Below are 23,727 nucleotides of genomic sequence, written 5' to 3'. Positions count from 1 at the left end.
GCGTCACATTGGCCGCTCTTCTCTCTGAAACGGTTGTACTTATCGCCTGCAAAGCTATGTCGCGTGCTGCGGTATGCGGAGACACTAAAAGCACCATAGTATAACACAGATTAAGCTTCTAAGTTGATGTAATAGCCAGTAAGAAGTAGTACAATTCAAGTTTTAGGTATCGATTATTGACTTTTTAGCTGGCTTTGGTGTCTTGGACATGAGCTAGTACCTTAAGATTCTGCATGAAAGGAGGACTAGAAGCCGAGTTGCACGGGAGGATGCGAAAAGTGTACATATGTAGTAAAAACGTGAGGAATCCGTCCGTTTTCGTAATTTATTATCGAATCGTCTTCAAGCAGTGCGTCACATTGGCCGCTCTTCTCTCTGAAACGGTTGTACTTATCGTCTGCAAAGCTATGTCGCGTGCTGCAGTATGCGGAGACGCTAAAAGCACCATAGTAGAACACAGATGAAGCTTCTAAGTTGATGTGATAGCCAGTGAGAAGTAGTACAACTCAAGTTTTAGGTATCGATTATTGACTTTTTAGCTGGCTTTTGTGCCTTGGACATGAGCTATCACCTTAAGATTCCGCATGAAAGGAGGAGTAGCAGCCGCGTTGCACGGGAGTATGTGAAAAGTGTTCATATGTAGTAAAAACCTGAGAAACCCGTCCGTTTTCGTCATTTGTTATCGAATCGACTTAAAGCCAGATCGTCACATTGGCCGCTCTTCTCTCTGAAACGGTTCTACTTATCGTCTGCACAGCTTTGTCGCGTGCTGCGGTATGCGGAAACACTAAAAGCACCATAGTAGAACACAGATGAAGCTTCTAAGTTGATGTAATAGCCAGTAAGGAGTAGTACAATTCAAGTTTTAGGTGTCGAATATTGACTTTTTTGCTGGCTTTGGTGCCTTGGACATGAGCTAGGACCTTAAGATTCTGCAAGAAAGGAGGACTAGCAGCCGAGTTGCATGGGAGAATGTAAAAAGTGTTCATATGTAGTAAAAACCTGAGAAATCGGTCCGTTTTCGTCATTTGTTATCGAATCGACTTAAAGCCAGATCGTCACATTGGCCGCTCTTCTCTGTGAAACGGTTGTACTTATCATCTGCAAAGCTATGACGCGTGCTGCGGGATGCGGAGACACTGAATGCACCATAGTAGAACACAGATGAAGCTTCTAAGTTGATGTAATAGCCAGTAAGAAGTAGTACAATTCAAGATTTAGGTATCAATTATTGACTTTTTAGCTGGCTTTGGTGCCTTGGACACGAGCTAGGACCTTAAGATTCTGCATGAAAGGAGGACTAGCAGCCGAGTTGAACGGGAGAATGCGAAAAGTGTTCATGTGTAGTAAAAACCTGAGAAAGCCGACCGTTTTCGCAATTTATTATCGAATCGACTTAAAGCCAGATCGTCACATTGGCCGCTCTTCTCTCTGAAACGGTTGTACTTATCGTCTGCAAAGCTATGTCGCGTGCTGCGGTATGCGGAGACACTAAAAGCACCATAGTAGAACACAGATTAAGCTTCTAAGTTGATGTAATAGCCAGTAAGAAGTAGTATAATTCAAGTTTTAGGTATCGATTATTGACTTTTTGCTGGCTTTGGTGACTTGGACATGAGGTAGGACCTTAAGATTCTGCATGAAATTAGGGCTAGCAGCCGAGTTGCAAGGGAGAATGTTAAAAGTGTTCATATGTAGTAAAAACCTGAGAAATCCGTTCGTTTTCGTCATTTGTTATCGAATCGACTTAAAGCCAGATCGTCACATTGGCCACTCTTCTCTCTGAAACGGTTGTACTTATCGTCTGCAAAGCTATGTCGCGTGCTGCGGTATGCGGAGACACTAAAAGCACCATAGTAGAACACAGTTGAAGCTTCTAAGTTGATGTGATAGCCAGTGAGAAGTAGTACAATTCAAGATTTAGGTATCGATTATTAACTTTTTTGCTAGCTTTGGTGCCTTTTACATGAGCTAGGACATTACGATTCTGCATGAAAGGAGGACTAGCAGCCGAGTTGCACGGGAGAATGTAAATAGTGTTCATATGTAGTAAAAACCTGAGAAATCCGTCCGTTTTCGTCATTTGTTATCGAATCGACTTAAAGCCAGATCATCACTTTGGCCCCTCTCCTCTCTGACACAGTTGTACTTATCGTCTGCAAAGCTATGTCGCGTGCTGCGGTATGCGGAGACACTAAAAGCACCATAGTAGAACACAGTTGAAGCTTCTAAGTTGATGTGATAGCCAGTGAGAAGTAGTACAATTCAAGTTTTAGGTATCGATTATTGACTTTGTAGCTGGCTTTGGTGCCTTGGACATGAGCTAGGACCTTAACATTCTGCATGAAAGGAGGACTAGCAGCCGATTTGCATGGGAGAATGTGAAAAGTGTTCATATGTAGTAAAAACCCGAGAAATCCGTCCGTTTTCGTCATTTGTTATCGAATCGACTTAAAGCCAGATCGTCAAATTAGCTGCTCTTCTCTCTGAAACGGTTGTACTTATCGATTGCAAAGCTATGTCGCGTGCTGCGGTATGCGGAGACACTAAAAGCACCATAGTAGAACACAGATGAAGCTTCTAAGTTGATGTAATAGCCAGTAAGGAGTAGTACAATTCAAGTTTTAGGTGTCGAATATTGACTTTTTTGCTGGCTTTGGTGCCTTGGACATGAGCTAGGACCTTAAGATTCTGCAAGAAAGGAGGACTAGCAGCCGAGTTGCATGGGAGAATGTAAAAAGTGTTCATATGTAGTAAAAACCTGAGAAATCGGTCCGTTTTCGTCATTTGTTATCGAATCGACTTAAAGCCAGATCGTCACATTGGCCGCTCTTCTCTGTGAAACGGTTGTACTTATCATCTGCAAAGCTATGACGCGTGCTGCGGGATGCGGAGACACTGAATGCACCATAGTAGAACACAGATGAAGCTTCTAAGTTGATGTAATAGCCAGTAAGAAGTAGTACAATTCAAGATTTAGGTATCAATTATTGACTTTTTAGCTGGCTTTGGTGCCTTGGACACGAGCTAGGACCTTAAGATTCTGCATGAAAGGAGGACTAGCAGCCGAGTTGAACGGGAGAATGCGAAAAGTGTTCATGTGTAGTAAAAACCTGAGAAAGCCGACCGTTTTCGCAATTTATTATCGAATCGACTTAAAGCCAGATCGTCACATTGGCCGCTCTTCTCTCTGAAACGGTTGTACTTATCGTCTGCAAAGCTATGTCGCGTGCTGCGGTATGCGGAGACACTAAAAGCACCATAGTAGAACACAGATTAAGCTTCTAAGTTGATGTAATAGCCAGTAAGAAGTAGTATAATTCAAGTTTTAGGTATCGATTATTGACTTTTTGCTGGCTTTGGTGACTTGGACATGAGGTAGGACCTTAAGATTCTGCATGAAATTAGGGCTAGCAGCCGAGTTGCAAGGGAGAATGTTAAAAGTGTTCATATGTAGTAAAAACCTGAGAAATCCGTTCGTTTTCGTCATTTGTTATCGAATCGACTTAAAGCCAGATCGTCACATTGGCCACTCTTCTCTCTGAAACGGTTGTACTTATCGTCTGCAAAGCTATGTCGCGTGCTGCGGTATGCGGAGACACAAAAAGCACCATAGTAGAACACAGTTGAAGCTTCTAAGTTGATGTGATAGCCAGTGAGAAGTAGTACAATTCAAGATTTAGGTATCGATTATTAACTTTTTTGCTAGCTTTGGTGCCTTGGACATGAGCTAGGACATTACGATTCTGCATGAAAGGAGGACTAGCAGCCGAGTTGCACGGGAGAATGTAAATAGTGTTCATATGTAGTAAAAACCTGAGAAATCCGTCCGTTTTCGTCATTTGTTATCGAATCGACTTAAAGCCAGATCATCACTTTGGCCCCTCTCCTCTCTGACACAGTTGTACTTCACGTCTGCAAAGCTATGTCGCGTGCTGCGGTATGCGGAGACACTAAAAGCACCATAGTAGAACACAGTTGAAGCTTCTAAGTTGATGTGATAGCCAGTGAGAAGTAGTACAATTCAAGATTTAGGTATCGATTATTGACTTTGTAGCTGGCTTTGGTGCCTTGGACATGAGCTAGGACCTTAACATTCTGCATGAAAGGAGGACTAGCAGCAGCGTTGCACGGGAGTATGTGAAAAGTGTTCATATGTAGTGAAAACTTGAGAAATCCGTCCGTTTTCGTCATTTGTTACCGAATCAACTTGAAGCCTGATCGTCACATTGGCCGCTCTTCTCTCTGAAACGGTTGTACTTATCGTCTGCAAAGCTATGTCGCGTGCTGCGGTATGCGGAGACACTAAAAGCACCATAGTAGAACACAGATGAAGCTTCTAAGTTGATGTAATAGCCAGTAAGGAGTAGTACAATTCAAGTTTTAGGTATCGAATATTGACTTTTTAGCTGGCTTTCGTGCCTTGGACATGAGCTAGGACCTTAAGATTCTGCATGAAAGGAGGACTAGCAGCTGAGTTGCACGGGAGGATGCGAAAAGTGTTCATATGTAGTAGAAACCTGAGAAATCCGTCCGTTTTCTTAATTTCTTATCGAATCGACTTAAAGCAGTGCTCCACATTGGCCGCTCTTCTCTCTGAAACGGTTGTACTTATCGTCTGCAAAGCTATGTCGCGTGCTGCGGTATGCGGAGACACTAAAAGCACCGTAGTAGAACACAGATGAAGCTTCTAAGTTGATGTAATAGCCAGTAAGAAGTAGTATAATTCAAGTTTTAGGTATCGATTATTACTTTTCAGCTTGCTTTTTTGCCTTGGTCAAGGGCTTGGACATTACGATTCTGCATGAAAGGAGGTCTAGCAGCCGAGTTGCATGTGAGAATGTGAAAAGTGTTCATATATAGTAAAAACCTGTAAAATCCATCCGTTTTTGTCATTTGTTATCGAATCGACTTAAAGCCAGAACGTCACATTGGCCGCTCTTCACTCTGAAACGGTAGTACTTTTCGTCTGCAAAGCTATGTCGCGTGCTGCGGTATGCGGAGACACTAAAAGCACCATAGTAGAACACAGATGAAGCTTCAAAGTTGATGTAATAGCCAGTAAGATGTAGTACAATTCAAGATTTAGGTATCGATTATTGACTTTTTTGCTGGCTTTGGTGCCTTGGTCAAGGGCTTGGACATTACGATTCTGCATGAAAGGAGGACTAGCAGCCGAGTTGCACGGGAGAATGTAAAAAGTGTTCATATGTAGTAAAAACCTGAGAAATCCGTCCGTTTTCGTCATTTGTTATCGAATCGACTTAAAGCCAGATCGTCACATTGGCCCCTCTCCTCGCTGAAACGGTTGTACTTATCGTCTGCAAAGCTATGTCGCGTGCTGCAATATGCGGCGACACTAAAAGCACCATAGTAGAACACAGATGAAGCTTCTAAGTTGATGTGATAGCCAGTGAGAAGTAGTACAACTCAGGTTTTAGGTATCGAATTTGACTTTTCAGCTGGCTTTTGTGACTTGGACATGAGCTAGGACCTTAAGATTCCGCATCAAAGGAGGAGTAGCAGCCGCGTTGCACGGGAGTATGTGAAAAGTGTTCATATGTAGTAAAAACCTGAGAAATCCGTCCATTTTCGTCATTTGTTATCGAATCGACTTAAAGCCAGATCGTCACATTGGCCGCTCTTCTCTCTGAAACGGTTGTACTTATCGTCTGCACAGCTTTGTCGCCTGCTGCGGTATGCGGAGACACTAAAAGCACCATAGTAGAACACAGATTAAGCTTCTAAGTTGATGTAATAGCCAGTAAGGAGTAGTACAATTCAAGTTATAGGTATCGAATATTGACTTTTTAGCTGGCTTTGGTGCCTTGGACATGAGCTAGGACCTTAAGATTCTGCATGAAAGGAGGACTAGCAGCCGAGTTGCACGGGAGTATGTGAAAAGTGTTCATATGTAGTAAAAACCTGAGAAATCCGTCCGTTTTCGTCATTTGTTATCGAATCGACTTAAAGCAAGATCGTCACATTGGCCCCTCTCCTCTCTGAAACGGTTGTACTTATCGTCTGCATAGCTATAACGCGTGCTGCAGTAGGCGGAGACACTAAAAGCACCATAGTAGAACACAGCTGAAGCTTCTAAGTTGATGTAATAGCCAGTAAGGAGTAGTACAATTCAAGTTTTAGGTATCGAATATTGACTTTTTAGCTGGCTTTGGTGCCTTGGACATGAGCTAGGACCTTATGATTCTGCATGAAAGGAGGACTAGCAGCCGAGTTGCACTCGAGGATGCGAAAAGTGTTCATATGTAGTAAAAACCTGAGAAATCCGTCCGTTTTCGTAATTTATTATCGAATCGACTTCAAGCAGTGCGTCACATTGGCCGCTCTTCTCTCTGAAACGGTTGTACTTATCGTCTGCAAAGCTATGTCGCGTGCTGCAGTATGCGGAGACACTAAAAGCACCATAGTAGAACACAGATGAAGCTTCTAAGTTGATGTGATAGCCAGTGAGAAGTAGTACAACTCAAGTTTTAGGTATCGATTATTGACTTTTTAGCTGGCTTTTGTGCCTTGGACATGAGCTATCACCTTAAGATTCCGCATGAAAGGAGGAGTAGCAGCCGCGTTGCACGGGAGTATGTGAAAAGTGTTCATATGTAGTAAAAACCTGAGAAATCCGTCCGTTTTCGTCATTTGTTATCGAATCGACTTAAAGCCAGATCGTCACATTGGCCGCTCTTCTCTCTGAAACGGTTCTACTTATCGTCTGCACAGCTTTGTCGCGTGCTGCGGTATGCGGAAACACTAAAAGCACCATAGTAGAACACAGATGAAGCTTCTAAGTTGATGTAATAGCCAGTAAGGAGTAGTACAATTCAAGTTTTAGGTGTCGAATATTGACTTTTTAGCTGGCTTTGGTGCCTTGGACATGAGCTAGGACCTTAAGATTCTGCATGAAAGGAGGACTAGCAGCCGAGTTGCACGGGAGGATGCGAAAAGTGTTCATATGTAGTAAAAACCTGAGAAATCCGTCCGTTTTCGTAATTTATTATCGAATCGACTTAAAGCAGTGCGTCACATTGGCCGCTCTTCTCTCTGAAACGGTTGTACTTATCGTCTGCAAAGCTATGTCGCGTGCTGCGGTATGCGGAGACACTAAAAGCACCATAGTAGAACACAAATTAAGCTTCTAAGTTGATGTAATACCCAGTAAGAAGTAGTACAATTCAAGTTTTAGGTATCGATTATTGACTTTTTAGCTGGCTTTGGTGCCTTGGACATGAGCTAGGACCTTATGATTCTGCATGAAAGGAGGACAAGCAGCCGAGTTGCATGGGAGAATGTAAAAAGTGTTCATATGTAGTAAAAACCTGAGAAATCGGTCCGTTTTCGTCATTTGTTATCGAATCGACTTAAAGCCAGATCGTCACATTGGCCGCTCTTCTCTGTGAAACGGTTGTACTTATCGTCTGCAAAGCTATGACGCGTGCTGCGGGATGCGGAGACACTGAATGCACCATAGTAGAACACAGATGAAGCTTCTAAGTTGATGTAATAGCCAGTAAGAAGTAGTACAATTCAAGATTTAGGTATCAATTATTGACTTTTTAGCTGGCTTTGGTGCCTTGGACACGAGCTAGGACATTAAGATTCTGCATGAAAAGAGGACTAGCAGCCGAGTTGAACGGGAGAATGCGAAAAGTGTTCATGTGTAGTAAAAACCTGAGAAAGCCGACCGTTTTCGCAATTTATTATCGAATCGACTTAAAGCCAGATCGTCACATTGGCCGCTCTTCTCTCTGAAACGGTTGTACTTACCGTCTGCAAAGCTATGTCGCGTGCTGCGGTATGCGGAGACACTAAAAGCACCATAGTAGAACACAGATTAAGCTTCTAAGTTTATGTAATAGCCAGTAAGAAGTAGTATAATTCAAGTTTTAGGTATCGATTATTGACTTTTTGCTGGCTTTGGTGACTTGGACATGAGGTAGGACCTTAAGATTCTGCATGAAATTAGGGCTAGCAGCCGAGTTGCAAGGGAGAATGTTAAAAGTGTTCATATGTAGTAAAAACCTGAGAAATCCGTTCGTTTTCGTCATTTGTTATCGAATCGACTTAAAGCCAGATCGTCACATTGGCCACTCTTCTCTCTGAAACGGTTGTACTTATCGTCTGCAAAGCTATGTCGCGTGCTGCGGTATGCGGAGACACTAAAAGCACCATAGTAGAACATAGATGAAGCTTCTAAGTTGATGTAACAGCCAGTCAGAAGTAGTACAATTCAAGTTTTAGGTATCGATTATTGACTTTTTAGCTGGCTTTGGTGCCTTGGACATGAGCTAGGACCTTAAGATTCTGCATGAAAGGAGGACTAGCAGCCGAGTTGCACGGGAGTATGTGAAAAGTGTTCATATGTAGTAAAAACCTGAGAAATCCGTCCATTTTCGTCATTTGTTATCGAATCGACTTAAAGCCAGATCGTCACATTGGCCGCTCTTCTCTCTGAAACGGTTGTACTTATCGTCTGCACAGCTTTGTCGCCTGCTGCGGTATGCGGAGACACTAAAAGCACCATAGTAGAACACAGATTAAGCTTCTAAGTTGATGTAATAGCCAGTAAGGAGTAGTACAATTCAAGTTATAGGTATCGAATATTGACTTTTTAGCTGGCTTTGGTGCCTTGGACATGAGCTAGGACCTTAAGATTCTGCATGAAAGGAGGACTAGCAGCCGAGTTGCACGGGAGTATGTGAAAAGTGTTCATATGTAGTAAAAACCTGTGAAATCCTTCCGTTTTCGTAATTTATTATCGAATCGACTTAAAGCAGTGCGTCACATTGGCCGCTCTTCTCTCTGAATTGGTTGTACTTATCGTCTGCAAAGCTATGTCGCGTGCTGCGGTATGCGGAGACACTAAAAGCACCATAGTATAACACAGATTAAGCTTCTAAGTTGATGTAATAGCCAGTAAGAAGTAGTACAATTCAAGTTTTAGGTATCGATTATTGACTTTTTAGCTGGCTTTGGTGTCTTGGACATGAGCTAGTACCTTAAGATTCTGCATGAAAGGAGGACTAGAAGCCGAGTTGCACGGGAGGATGCGAAAAGTGTACATATGTAGTAAAAACGTGTGGAATCCGTCCGTTTTCGTAATTTATTATCGAATCGACTTCAAGCAGTGCGTCACATTGGCCGCTCTTCTCTCTGAAACGGTTGTACTTATCGTCTGCAAAGCTATGTCGCGTGCTGCAGTATGCGGAGACACTAAAAGCACCATAGTAGAACACAGATGAAGCTTCTAAGTTGATGTGATAGCCAGTGAGAAGTAGTACAACTCAAGTTTTAGGTATCGATTATTGACTTTTTAGCTGGCTTTTGTGCCTTGGACATGAGCTATCACCTTAAGATTCCGCATGAAAGGAGGAGTAGCAGCCGCGTTGCACGGGAGTATGTGAAAAGTGTTCATATGTAGTAAAAACCTGAGAAATCCGTCCATTTTCGTCATTTGTTATCGAATCGACTTAAAGCCAGATCGTCACATTGGCCGCTCTTCTCTCTGAAACGGTTGTACTTATCGTCTGCACAGCTTTGTCGCCTGCTGCGGTATGCGGAGACACTAAAAGCACCATAGTAGAACACAGATTAAGCTTCTAAGTTGATGTAATAGCCAGTAAGGAGTAGTACAATTCAAGTTATAGGTATCGAATATTGACTTTTTAGCTGGCTTTGGTGCCTTGGACATGAGCTAGGACCTTATGATTCTGCATGAAAGGAGGACTAGCAGCCGAGTTGCACTCGAGGATGCGAAAAGTGTTCATATGTAGTAAAAACCTGAGAAATCCGTCCGTTTTCGTAATTTATTATTGAATCGACGTAAAGCAGTGCGTCACATTGGCCGCTCTTCTCTCTGAAACGGTTGTACTTATCGTCTGCAAAGCTATGTCGCGTGCTGCGGTATGCGGAGACACTAAAAGCACCATAGTAGAACACAGATGAAGCTTCAAAGTTGATGTAATAGCCAGTAAGATGTAGTACAATTCAAGATTTAGGTATCGATTATTGACTTTTTTGCTGGCTTTGGTGCCTTGGTCAAGAGCTTGGACCTTACGATTCTGCATGAAAGGAGGACTAGCAGCCGAGTTGCACGGGAGAATGTAAAAAGTGTTCATATGTAGTAAAAACCTGAGAAATCCGTCCGTTTTCGTCATTTGTTATCGAATCGACTTAAAGCCAGATCGTCACATTGGCCCCTCTCCTCGCTGAAACGGTTGTACTTATCGTCTGCAAAGCTATGTCGCGTGCTGCAATATGCGGAGACACTAAAAGCACCATAGTAGAACACAGATGAAGCTTCTAAGTTGATGTGATAGCCAGTGAGAAGTAGTACAACTCAGGTTTTAGGTATCGAATTTGACTTTTCAGCTGGCTTTTGTGCCTTGGACATGAGCTAGGACCTTAAGATTCCGCATCAAAGGAGGAGTAGCAGCCGCGTTGCACGGGAGTATGTGAAAAGTGTTCATATGTAGTAAAAACCTGAGAAATCCGTCCATTTTCGTCATTTGTTATCGAATCGACTTAAAGCCAGATCGTCACATTGGCTGCTCTTCTCTCTGAAACGGTTGTACTTATCGTCTGCACAGCTTTGTCGCCTGCTGCGGTATGCGGAGACACTAAAAGCACCATAGTAGAACACAGATTAAGCTTCTAAGTTGATGTAATAGCCAGTAAGGAGTAGTACAATTCAAGTTATAGGTATCGAATATTGACTTTTTAGCTGGGTTTGGTGCCTTGGACATGAGCTAGGACCTTAAGATTCTGCATGAAAGGAGGACTAGCAGCCGAGTTGCACGGGAGTATGTGAAAAGTGTTCATATGTAGTAAAAACCTGTGAAATCCTTCCGTTTTCGTAATTTATTATCGAATCGACTTAAAGCAGTGCGTCACATTGGCCGCTCTTCTCTCTGAAACGGTTGTACTTATCGTCTGCAAAGCTATGTCGCGTGCTGCGGTATGCGGAGACACTAAAAGCACCATAGTATAACACAGATTAAGCTTCTAAGTTGATGTAATAGCCAGTAAGAAGTAGTACAATTCAAGTTTTAGGTATCGATTATTGACTTCTTAGCTGGCTTTGGTGTCTTGGACATGAGCTAGTACCTTAAGATTCTGCATGAAAGGAGGACTAGAAGCCGAGTTGCACGGGAGGATGCGAAAAGTGTAGATATGTAGTAAAAACGTGAGGAATCCGTCCGTTTTCGTAATTTATTATCGAATCGACTTCAAGCAGTGCGTCACATTGGCCGCTCTTCTCTCTGAAACGGTTGTACTTATCGTCTGCAAAGCTATGTCGCGTGCTGCAGTATGCGGAGACACTAAAAGCACCATAGTAGAACACAGATGAAGCTTCTAAGTTGATGTGATAGCCAGTGAGAAGTAGTACAACTCAAGTTTTAGGTATCGATTATTGACTTTTTAGCTGGCTTTTGTGCCTTGGACATGAGCTATCACCTTAAGATTCCGCATGAAAGGAGGAGTAGCAGCCGCGTTGCACGGGAGTATGTGAAAAGTGTTCATATGTAGTAAAAACCTGAGAAATCCGTCCGTTTTCGTCATTTGTTATCGAATCGACTTAAAGCCAGATCGTCACATTGGCCGCTCTTCTCTCTGAAACGGTTCTACTTATCGTCTGCACAGCTTTGTCGCGTGCTGCGGTATGCGGAAACACTAAAAGCACCATAGTAGAACACAGATGAAGCTTCTAAGTTGATGTAATAGCCAGTAAGGAGTAGTACAATTCAAGTTTTAGGTGTCGAATATTGACTTTTTTGCTGGCTTTGGTGCCTTGGACATGAGCTAGGACCTTAAGATTCTGCAAGAAAGGAGGACTAGCAGCCGAGTTGCATGGGAGAATGTAAAAAGTGTTCATATGTAGTAAAAACCTGAGAAATCGGTCCGTTTTCGTCATTTGTTATCGAATCGACTTAAAGCCAGATCGTCACATTGGCCGCTCTTCTCTCTGAAACGGTTGTACTTATCATCTGCAAAGCTATGACGCGTGCTGCGGGATGCGGAGACACTGAATGCACCATAGTAGAACGCAGATGAAGCTTCTAAGTTGATGTAATAGCCAGTAAGAAGTAGTACAATTCAAGATTTAGGTATCAATTATTGACTTTTTAGCTGGCTTTGGTGCCTTGGACACGAGCTAGGACCTTAAGATTCTGCATGAAAGGAGGACTAGCAGCCGAGTTGAACGGGAGAATGCGAAAAGTGTTCATGTGTAGTAAAAACCTGAGAAAGCCGACCGTTTTCGCAATTTATTATCGAATCGACTTAAAGCCAGATCGTCACATTGGCCGCTCTTCTCTCTGAAACGGTTGTACTTATCGTCTGCAAAGCTATGTCGCGTGCTGCGGTATGCGGAGACACTAAAAGCACCATAGTAGAACACAGATTAAGCTTCTAAGTTGATGTAATAGCCAGTAAGAAGTAGTATAATTCAAGTTTTAGGTATCGATTATTGACTTTTTGCTGGCTTTGGTGACTTGGACATGAGGTAGGACCTTAAGATTCTGCATGAAATTAGGGCTAGCAGCCGAGTTGCAAGGGAGAATGTTAAAAGTGTTCATATGTAGTAAAAACCTGAGAAATCCGTTCGTTTTCGTCATTTGTTATCGAATCGACTTAAAGCCAGATCGTCACATTGGCCACTCTTCTCTCTGAAACGGTTGTACTTATCGTCTGCAAAGCTATGTCGCGTGCTGCGGTATGCGGAGACACTAAAAGCACCATAGTAGAACACAGTTGAAGCTTCTAAGTTGATGTGATAGCCAGTGAGAAGTAGTACAATTCAAGATTTAGGTATCGATTATTAACTTTTTTGCTAGCTTTGGTGCCTTGGACATGAGCTAGGACATTACGATTCTGCATGAAAGGAGGACTAGCAGCCGAGTTGCACGGGAGAATGTAAATAGTGTTCATATGTAGTAAAAACCTGAGAAATCCGTCCGTTTTCGTCATTTGTTATCGAATCGACTTAAAGCCAGATCATCACTTTGGCCCCTCTCCTCTCTGACACAGTTGTACTTATCGTCTGCAAAGCTATGTCGCGTGCTGCGGTATGCGGAGACACTAAAAGCACCATAGTAGAACACAGTTGAAGCTTCTAAGTTGATGTGATAGCCAGTGAGAAGTAGTACAATTCAAGTTTTAGGTATCGATTATTGACTTTGTAGCTGGCTTTGGTGCCTTGGACATGAGCTAGGACCTTAACATTCTGCATGAAAGGAGGACTAGCAGCAGCGTTGCACGGGAGTATGTGAAAAGTGTTCATATGTAGTGAAAACTTGAGAAATCCGTCCGTTTTCGTCATTTGTTACCGAATCAACTTGAAGCCTGATCGTTACATTGGCCGCTCTTCTCTCTGAAACGGTTGTACTTATCGTCTGCAAAGCTATGTCGCGTGCTGCGGTATGCGGAGACACTAAAAGCACCATAGTAGAACACAGATGAAGCTTCTAAGTTGATGTAATAGCCAGTAAGGAGTAGTACAATTCAAGTTTTAGGTATCGAATATTGACTTTTTAGCTGGCTTTCGTGCCTTGGACATGAGCTAGGACCTTAAGATTCTGCATGAAAGGAGGACTAGCAGCTGAGTTGCACGGGAGGATGCGAAAAGTGTTCATATGTAGTAAAAACCTGAGAAATCCGTCCGTTTTCTTAATTTCTTATCGAATCGACTTAAAGCAGTGCTCCACATTGGCCGCTCTTCTCTCTGAAACGGTTGTACTTATCGTCTGCAAAGCTATGTCGCGTGCTGCGGTATGCGGAGACACTAAAAGCACCGTAGTAGAACACAGATGAAGCTTCTAAGTTGATGTAATAGCCAGTAAGAAGTAGTATAATTCAAGTTTTAGGTATCGATTATTACTTTTCAGCTTGCTTTTTTGCCTTGGACATGAGCTGGGACCTAATGATTCTGCATGAAAGGAGGTCTAGCAGCCGAGTTGCATGTGAGAATGTGAAAAGTGTTCATATATAGTAAAAACCTGAGAAATCCGTCCGTTTTCGTCATTTGTTATCGAATCGACTTAAAGCCAGATCGTCACATTGGCCGCTCTTCTCTCTGAAACGGTTCTACTTATCGTCTGCACAGCTTTGTCGCGTGCTGCGGTATGCGGAAACACTAAAAGCACCATAGTAGAACACAGATGAAGCTTCTAAGTTGATGTGATAGCCAGTGAGAAGTAGTACAACTCAAGTTTTAGGTATCGATTATTGACTTTTTAGCTGGCTTTTGTGCCTTGGACATGAGCTATCACCTTAAGATTCCGCATGAAAGGAGGAGTAGCAGCCGCGTTGCACGGGAGTATGTGAAAAGTGTTCATATGTAGTAAAAACCTGAGAAATCCGTCCGTTTTCGTCATTTGTTATCGAATCGACTTAAAGCCAGATCGTCACATTGGCCGCTCTTCTCTCTGAAACGGTTCTACTTATCGTCTGCACAGCTTTGTCGCGTGCTGCGGTATGCGGAAACACTAAAAGCACCATAGTAGAACACAGATGAAGCTTCTAAGTTGATGTAATAGCCAGTAAGGAGTAGTACAATTCAAGTTTTAGGTGTCGAATATTGACTTTTTTGCTGGCTTTGGTGCCTTGGACATGAGCTAGGACCTTAAGATTCTGCAAGAAAGGAGGACTAGCAGCCGAGTTGCATGGGAGAATGTAAAAAGTGTTCATATGTAGTAAAAACCTGAGAAATCGGTCCGTTTTCGTCATTTGTTATCGAATCGACTTAAAGCCAGATCGTCACATTGGCCGCTCTTCTCTCTGAAACGGTTGTACTTATCATCTGCAAAGCTATGACGCGTGCTGCGGGATGCGGAGACACTGAATGCACCATAGTAGAACGCAGATGAAGCTTCTAAGTTGATGTAATAGCCAGTAAGAAGTAGTACAATTCAAGATTTAGGTATCAATTATTGACTTTTTAGCTGGCTTTGGTGCCTTGGACACGAGCTAGGACCTTAAGATTCTGCATGAAAGGAGGACTAGCAGCCGAGTTGAACGGGAGAATGCGAAAAGTGTTCATGTGTAGTAAAAACCTGAGAAAGCCGACCGTTTTCGCAATTTATTATCGAATCGACTTAAAGCCAGATCGTCACATTGGCCGCTCTTCTCTCTGAAACGGTTGTACTTATCGTCTGCAAAGCTATGTCGCGTGCTGCGGTATGCGGAGACACTAAAAGCACCATAGTAGAACACAGATTAAGCTTCTAAGTTGATGTAATAGCCAGTAAGAAGTAGTATAATTCAAGTTTTAGGTATCGATTATTGACTTTTTGCTGGCTTTGGTGACTTGGACATGAGGTAGGACCTTAAGATTCTGCATGAAATTAGGGCTAGCAGCCGAGTTGCAAGGGAGAATGTTAAAAGTGTTCATATGTAGTAAAAACCTGAGAAATCCGTTCGTTTTCGTCATTTGTTATCGAATCGACTTAAAGCCAGATCGTCACATTGGCCACTCTTCTCTCTGAAACGGTTGTACTTATCGTCTGCAAAGCTATGTCGCGTGCTGCGGTATGCGGAGACACTAAAAGCACCATAGTAGAACACAGTTGAAGCTTCTAAGTTGATGTGATAGCCAGTGAGAAGTAGTACAATTCAAGATTTAGGTATCGATTATTAACTTTTTTGCTAGCTTTGGTGCCTTGGACATGAGCTAGGACATTACGATTCTGCATGAAAGGAGGACTAGCAGCCGAGTTGCACGGGAGAATGTAAATAGTGTTCATATGTAGTAAAAACCTGAGAAATCCGTCCGTTTTCGTCATTTGTTATCGAATCGACTTAAAGCCAGATCATCACTTTGGCCCCTCTCCTCTCTGACACAGTTGTACTTATCGTCTGCAAAGCTATGTCGCGTGCTGCGGTATGCGGAGACACTAAAAGCACCATAGTAGAACACAGTTGAAGCTTCTAAGTTGATGTGATAGCCAGTGAGAAGTAGTACAATTCAAGTTTTAGGTATCGATTATTGACTTTGTAGCTGGCTTTGGTGCCTTGGACATGAGCTAGGACCTTAACATTCTGCATGAAAGGAGGACTAGCAGCAGCGTTGCACGGGAGTATGTGAAAAGTGTTCATATGTAGTGAAAACTTGAGAAATCCGTCCGTTTTCGTCATTTGTTACCGAATCAACTTGAAGCCTGATCGTTACATTGGCCGCTCTTCTCTCTGAAACGGTTGTACTTATCGTCTGCAAAGCTATGTCGCGTGCTGCGGTATGCGGAGACACTAAAAGCACCATAGTAGAACACAGATGAAGCTTCTAAGTTGATGTAATAGCCAGTAAGGAGTAGTACAATTCAAGTTTTAGGTATCGAATATTGACTTTTTAGCTGGCTTTCGTGCCTTGGACATGAGCTAGGACCTTAAGATTCTGCATGAAAGGAGGACTAGCAGCTGAGTTGCACGGGAGGATGCGAAAAGTGTTCATATGTAGTAAAAACCTGAGAAATCCGTCCGTTTTCTTAATTTCTTATCGAATCGACTTAAAGCAGTGCTCCACATTGGCCGCTCTTCTCTCTGAAACGGTTGTACTTATCGTCTGCAAAGCTATGTCGCGTGCTGCGGTATGCGGAGACACTAAAAGCACCGTAGTAGAACACAGATGAAGCTTCTAAGTTGATGTAATAGCCAGTAAGAAGTAGTATAATTCAAGTTTTAGGTATCGATTATTACTTTTCAGCTTGCTTTTTTGCCTTGGACATGAGCTGGGACCTAATGATTCTGCATGAAAGGAGGTCTAGCAGCCGAGTTGCATGTGAGAATGTGAAAAGTGTTCATATATAGTAAAAACCTGTAAAATCCATCCGTTTTTGTCATTTGTTATCGAATCGACTTAAAGCCAGAACGTCACATTGGCCGCTCTTCACTCTGAAACGGTAGTACTTTTCGTCTGCAAAGCTATGTCGCGTGCTGCGGTATGCGGAGACACTAAAAGCACCATAGTAGAACACAGATGAAGCTTCAAAGTTGATGTAATAGCCAGTAAGATGTAGTACAATTCAAGATTTAGGTATCGATTATTGACTTTTTTGCTGGCTTTGGTGCCTTGGTCAAGGGCTTGGACATTACGATTCTGCATGAAAGGAGGACTAGCAGCCGAGTTGCACGGGAGAATGTAAAAAGTGTTCATATGTAGTAAAAACCTGAGAAATCCGTCCGTTTTCGTCATTTGTTATCGAATCGACTTAAAGCAAGATCGTCACATTGGCCCCTCTCCTCTCTGAAACGGTTGTACTTATCGTCTGCATAGCTATAACGCGTGCTGCAGTAGGCGGAGACACTAAAAGCACCATAGTAGAACACAGATGAAGCTTCTAAGTTGATGTGATAGCCAGTGAGAAGTAGTACAACTCAAGTTTTAGGTATCGAATATTGACTTTTTAGCTGGCTTTGGTGCCTTGGACATGAGCTAGGACCTTATGATTCTGCATGAAAGGAGGACTAGCAGCCGAGTTGCACTCGAGGATGCGAAAAGTGTTCATATGTAGTAAAAACCTGAGAAATCCGTCCGTTTTCGTAATTTATTATCGAATCGACTTCAAGCAGTGCGTCACATTGGCCGCTCTTCTCTCTGAAACGGTTGTACTTATCGTCTGCAAAGCTATGTCGCGTGCTGCAGCATGCGGAGACACTAAAAGCACCATAGTAGAACACAGATGAAGCTTCTAAGTTGATGTGATAGCCAGTGAGAAGTAGTACAACTCAAGTTTTAGGTATCGATTATTGACTTTTTAGCTGGCTTTTGTGCCTTGGACATGAGCTATCACCTTAAGATTCCGCATGAAAGGAGGAGTAGCAGCCGCGTTGCACGGGAGTATGTGAAAAGTGTTCATATGTAGTAAAAACCTGAGAAATCCGTCCGTGTTCGCCATTTGTTATCGAATCGACTTAAAGCCAGATCGTCACATTGGCCGCTCTTCTCTCTGAAACGGTTCTACTTATCGTCTGCACAGCTTTGTCGCGTGCTGCGGTATGCGGAAACACTAAAAGCACCATAGTAGAACACAGATGAAGCTTCTAAGTTGATGTAATAGCCAGTAAGGAGTAGTACAATTCAAGTTTTAGGTGTCGAATATTGACTTTTTTGCTGGCTTTGGTGCCTTGGACATGAGCTAGGACCTTAAGATTCTGCATGAAAGGAGGACTAGCAGCCGAGTTGCACGGGAGGATGCGAAAAGTGTTCATATGTAGTAAAAACCTGAGAAATCCGTCCGTTTTCGTAATTTATTATCGAATCGACTTAAAGCAGTGCGTCACATTGGCCGCTCTTCTCTCTGAAACGGTTGTACTTATCGTCTGCAAAGCTATGTCGCGTGCTGCGGTATGCGGAGACACTAAAAGCACCATAGTAGAACACAGATTAAGCTTCTAAGTTGATGTAATACCCAGTAAGAAGTAGTACAATTCAAGTTTTAGGTATCGATTATTGACTTTATAGCTGGCTTTGGTGCCTTGGACATGAGCTAGGACCTTATGATTCTGCATGAAAGGAGGACAAGCAGCCGAGTTGCATGGGAGAATGTAAAAAGTGTTCATATGTAGTAAAAACCTGAGAAATCGGTCCGTTTTCGTCATTTGTTATCGAATCGACTTAAAGCCAGATCGCCACATTGGCCGCTCTTCTCTGTGAAACGGTTGTACTTATCGTCTGCAAAGCTATGTCGCGTGCTGCGGTATGCGGAGACACTAAAAGCACCATAGTAGAACATAGATGAAGCTTCTAAGTTGATGTAATAGCCAGTCAGAAGTAGTACAATTCAAGTTTTAGGTATCGATTATTGACTTTTTAGCTGGCTTTGGTGCCTTGGACATGAGCTAGGACCTTAAGATTCTGCATGAAAGGAGGACTAGCAGCCGAGTTGCACGGGAGTATGTGAAAAGTGTTCATATGTAGTAAAAACCTGAGAAATCCGTCCATTTTCGTCATTTGTTATCGAATCGACTTAAAGCCAGATCGTCACATTGGCCGCTCTTCTCTCTGAAACGGTTGTACTTATCGTCTGCACAGCTTTGTCGCCTGCTGCGGTATGCGGAGACACTAAAAGCACCATAGTAGAACACAGATTAAGCTTCTAAGTTGATGTAATAGCCAGTAAGGAGTAGTACAATTCAAGTTATAGGTATCGAATATTGACTTTTTAGCTGGCTTTGGTGCCTTGGACATGAGCTAGGACCTTAAGATTCTGCATGAAAGGAGGACTAGCAGCCGAGTTGCACGGGAGTATGTGAAAAGTGTTCATATGTAGTAAAAACCTGTGAAATCCTTCCGTTTTCGTAATTTATTATCGAATCGACTTAAAGCAGTGCGTCACATTGGCCGCTCTTCTCTCTGAATTGGTTGTACTTATCGTCTGCAAAGCTATGTCGCGTGCTGCGGTATGCGGAGACACTAAAAGCACCATAGTATAACACAGATTAAGCTTCTAAGTTGATGTAATAGCCAGTAAGAAGTAGTACAATTCAAGTTTTAGGTATCGATTATTGACTTTTTAGCTGGCTTTGGTGTCTTGGACATGAGCTAGTACCTTAAGATTCTGCATGAAAGGAGGACTAGAAGCCGAGTTGCACGGGAGGATGCGAAAAGTGTACATATGTAGTAAAAACGTGAGGAATCCGTCCGTTTTCGTAATTTATTATCGAATCGACTTCAAGCAGTGCGTCACATTGGCCGCTCTTCTCTCTGAAACGGTTGTACTTATCGTCTGCAAAGCTATGTCGCGTGCTGCAGTATGCGGAGACACTAAAAGCACCATAGTAGAACACAGATGAAGCTTCTAAGTTGATGTGATAGCCAGTGAGAAGTAGTACAACTCAAGTTTTAGGTATCGATTATTGACTTTTTAGCTGGCTTTTGTGCCTTGGACATGAGCTATCACCTTAAGATTCCGCATGAAAGGAGGAGTAGCAGCCGCGTTGCACGGGAGTATGTGAAAAGTGTTCATATGTAGTAAAAACCTGAGAAATCCGTCCATTTTCGTCATTTGTTATCGAATCGACTTAAAGCCAGATCGTCACATTGGCCGCTCTTCTTTCTGAAATGGTTGTACTTATCGTCTGCACAGCTTTGTCGCCTGCTGCGGTATGCGGAGACACTAAAAGCACCATAGTAGAACACAGATTAAGCTTCTAAGTTGATGTAATAGCCAGTAAGGAGTAGTACAATTCAAGTTATAGGTATCGAATATTGACTTTTTAGCTGGCTTTGGTGCCTTGGACATGAGCTAGGACCTTATGATTCTGCATGAAAGGAGGACTAGCAGCCGAGTTGCACTCGAGGATGCGAAAAGTGTTCATATGTAGTAAAAACCTGAGAAATCCGTCCGTTTTCGTAATTTATTATTGAATCGACGTAAAGCAGTGCGTCACATTGGCCGCTCTTCTCTCTGAAACGGTTGTACTTATCGTCTGCAAAGCTATGTCGCGTGCTGCGGTATGCGGAGACACTAAAAGCACCATAGTAGAACACAGATGAAGCTTCAAAGTTGATGTAATAGCCAGTAAGATGTAGTACAATTCAAGATTTAGGTATCGATTATTGACTTTTTTGCTGGCTTTGGTGCCTTGGTCAAGAGCTTGGACCTTACGATTCTGCATGAAAGGAGGACTAGCAGCCGAGTTGCACGGGAGAATGTAAAAAGTGTTCATATGTAGTAAAAACCTGAGAAATCCGTCCGTTTTCGTCATTTGTTATCGAATCGACTTAAAGCCAGATCGTCACATTGGCCCCTCTCCTCGCTGAAACGGTTGTACTTATCGTCTGCAAAGCTATGTCGCGTGCTGCAATATGCGGAGACACTAAAAGCACCATAGTAGAACACAGATGAAGCTTCTAAGTTGATGTGATAGCCAGTGAGAAGTAGTACAACTCAGGTTTTAGGTATCGAATTTGACTTTTCAGCTGGCTTTTGTGCCTTGGACATGAGCTAGGACCTTAAGATTCCGCATCAAAGGAGGAGTAGCAGCCGCGTTGCACGGGAGTATGTGAAAAGTGTTCATATGTAGTAAAAACCTGAGAAATCCGTCCATTTTCGTCATTTGTTATCGAATCGACTTAAAGCCAGATCGTCACATTGGCTGCTCTTCTCTCTGAAACGGTTGTACTTATCGTCTGCACAGCTTTGTCGCCTGCTGCGGTATGCGGAGACACTAAAAGCACCATAGTAGAACACAGATTAAGCTTCTAAGTTGATGTAATAGCCAGTAAGGAGTAGTACAATTCAAGTTATAGGTATCGAATATTGACTTTTTAGCTGGGTTTGGTGCCTTGGACATGAGCTAGGACCTTAAGATTCTGCATGAAAGGAGGACTAGCTGCCGAGTTGCACGGGAGTATGTGAAAAGTGTTCATATGTAGTAAAAACCTGTGAAATCCTTCCGTTTTCGTAATTTATTATCGAATCGACTTAAAGCAGTGCGTCACATTGGCCGCTCTTCTCTCTGAAACGGTTGTACTTATCGCCTGCAAAGCTATGTCGCGTGCTGCGGTATGCGGAGACACTAAAAGCACCATAGTATAACACAGATTAAGCTTCTAAGTTGATGTAATAGCCAATAAGAAGTAGTACAATTCAAGTTTTAGGTATCGATTATTGACTTTTTAGCTGGCTTTGGTGTCTTGGACATGAGCTAGTACCTTAAGATTCTGCATGAAAGGAGGACTAGAAGCCGAGTTGCACGGGAGGATGCGAAAAGTGTACATATGTAGTAAAAACGTGAGGAATCCGTCCGTTTTCGTAATTTATTATCGAATCGACTTCAAGCAGTGCGTCACATTGGCCGCTCTTCTCTCTGAAACGGTTGTACTTATCGTCTGCAAAGCTATGTCGCGTGCTGCAGTATGCGGAGACACTAAAAGCACCATAGTAGAACACAGATGAAGCTTCTAAGTTGATGTGATAGCCAGTGAGAAGTAGTACAACTCAAGTTTTAGGTATCGATTATTGACTTTTTAGCTGGCTTTTGTGCCTTGGACATGAGCTATCACCTTAAGATTCCGCTTGAAAGGAGGAGTAGCAGCCGCGTTGCACGGGAGTATGTGAAAAGTGTTCATATGTAGTAAAAACCTGAGAAATCCGTCCGTTTTCGTCATTTGTTATCGAATCGACTTAAAGCCAGATCGTCACATTGGCCGCTCTTCTCTCTGAAACGGTTCTACTTATCGTCTGCACAGCTTTGTCGCGTGCTGCGGTATGCGGAAACACTAAAAGCACCATAGTAGAACACAGATGAAGCTTCTAAGTTGATGTAATAGCCAGTAAGGAGTAGTACAATTCAAGTTTTAGGTGTCGAATATTGACTTTTTTGCTGGCTTTGGTGCCTTGGACATGAGCTAGGACCTTAAGATTCTGCAAGAATAGAGGACTAGCAGCCGAGTTGCATGGGAGAATGTAAAAAGTGTTCATATGTAGTAAAAACCTGAGAAATCGGTCCGTTTACGTCATTTGTTATCGAATCGACTTAAAGCCAGATCGTCACATTGGCCGCTCTTCTCTGTGAAACGGTTGTACTTATCATCTGCAAAGCTATGACGCGTGCTGCGGGATGCGGAGACACTGAATGCACCATAGTAGAACACAGATGAAGCTTCTAAGTTGATGTAATAGCCAGTAAGAAGTAGTACAATTCAAGATTTAGGTATCAATTATTGACTTTTTAGCTGGCTTTGGTGCCTTGGACACGAGCTAGGACCTTAAGATTCTGCATGAAAGGAGGACTAGCAGCCGAGTTGAACGGGAGAATGCGAAAAGTGTTCATGTGTAGTAAAAACCTGAGAAAGCCGACCGTTTTCGCAATTTATTATCGAATCGACTTAAAGCCAGATCGTCACATTGGCCGCTCTTCTCTCTGAAACGGTTGTACTTATCGTCTGCAAAGCTATGTCGCGTGCTGCGGTATGCGGAGACACTAAAAGCACCATAGTAGAACACAGATTAAGCTTCTAAGTTGATGTAATAGCCAGTAAGAAGTAGTATAATTCAAGTTTTAGGTATCGATTATTGACTTTTTGCTGGCTTTGGTGACTTGGACATGAGGTAGGACCTTAAGATTCTGCATGAAATTAGGGCTAGCAGCCGAGATGCAAGGGAGAATGTTAAAAGTGTTCATATGTAGTAAAAACCTGAGAAATCCGTTCGTTTTCGTCATTTGTTATCGAATCGACTTAAAGCCAGATCGTCACATTGGCCACTCTTCTCTCTGAAACGGTTGTACTTATCGTCTGCAAAGCTATGTCGCGTGCTGCGGTATGCGGAGACACTAAAAGCACCATAGTAGAACATAGATGAAGCTTCTAAGTTGATGTAATAGCCAGTCAGAAGTAGTACAATTCAAGTTTTAGGTATCGATTATTGACTTTTTAGCTGGCTTTGGTGCCCTGGACCTGAGCTAGGACCTTAAGATTCAGCATGAAAGGAGGACTAGCAGCCGAGTTGATCGGGAGTATGTGAAAAGTGTTCATATGTAGTAAAAACCTGAGAAATCCGTTCGTTTTCGTCATTTGTTATCGAATCGACTTAAAGCCAGATCGCCACATTTGACGCTCTTCTCTCTGAAACGGTTGTACTTATCGTCTGCAAAGCTATGTCGCGTGCTTCGGTATGCGGAGACACTAAAAGCACTATAGTAGAACACAGATGAAGCTTCTAAGTTGACGTAATAGCCAGTAAGGAGTAGTACAATTCAAGTTTTAGGTATCGA

This window comes from Schistocerca gregaria, unplaced genomic scaffold (genome assembly GCF_023897955.1).
Source record: "Schistocerca gregaria isolate iqSchGreg1 unplaced genomic scaffold, iqSchGreg1.2 ptg000422l, whole genome shotgun sequence".
Classification (NCBI taxonomy): Eukaryota; Metazoa; Arthropoda; class Insecta; order Orthoptera; family Acrididae; genus Schistocerca; species Schistocerca gregaria.
This window is presented reverse-complemented; position numbering follows the sequence as displayed.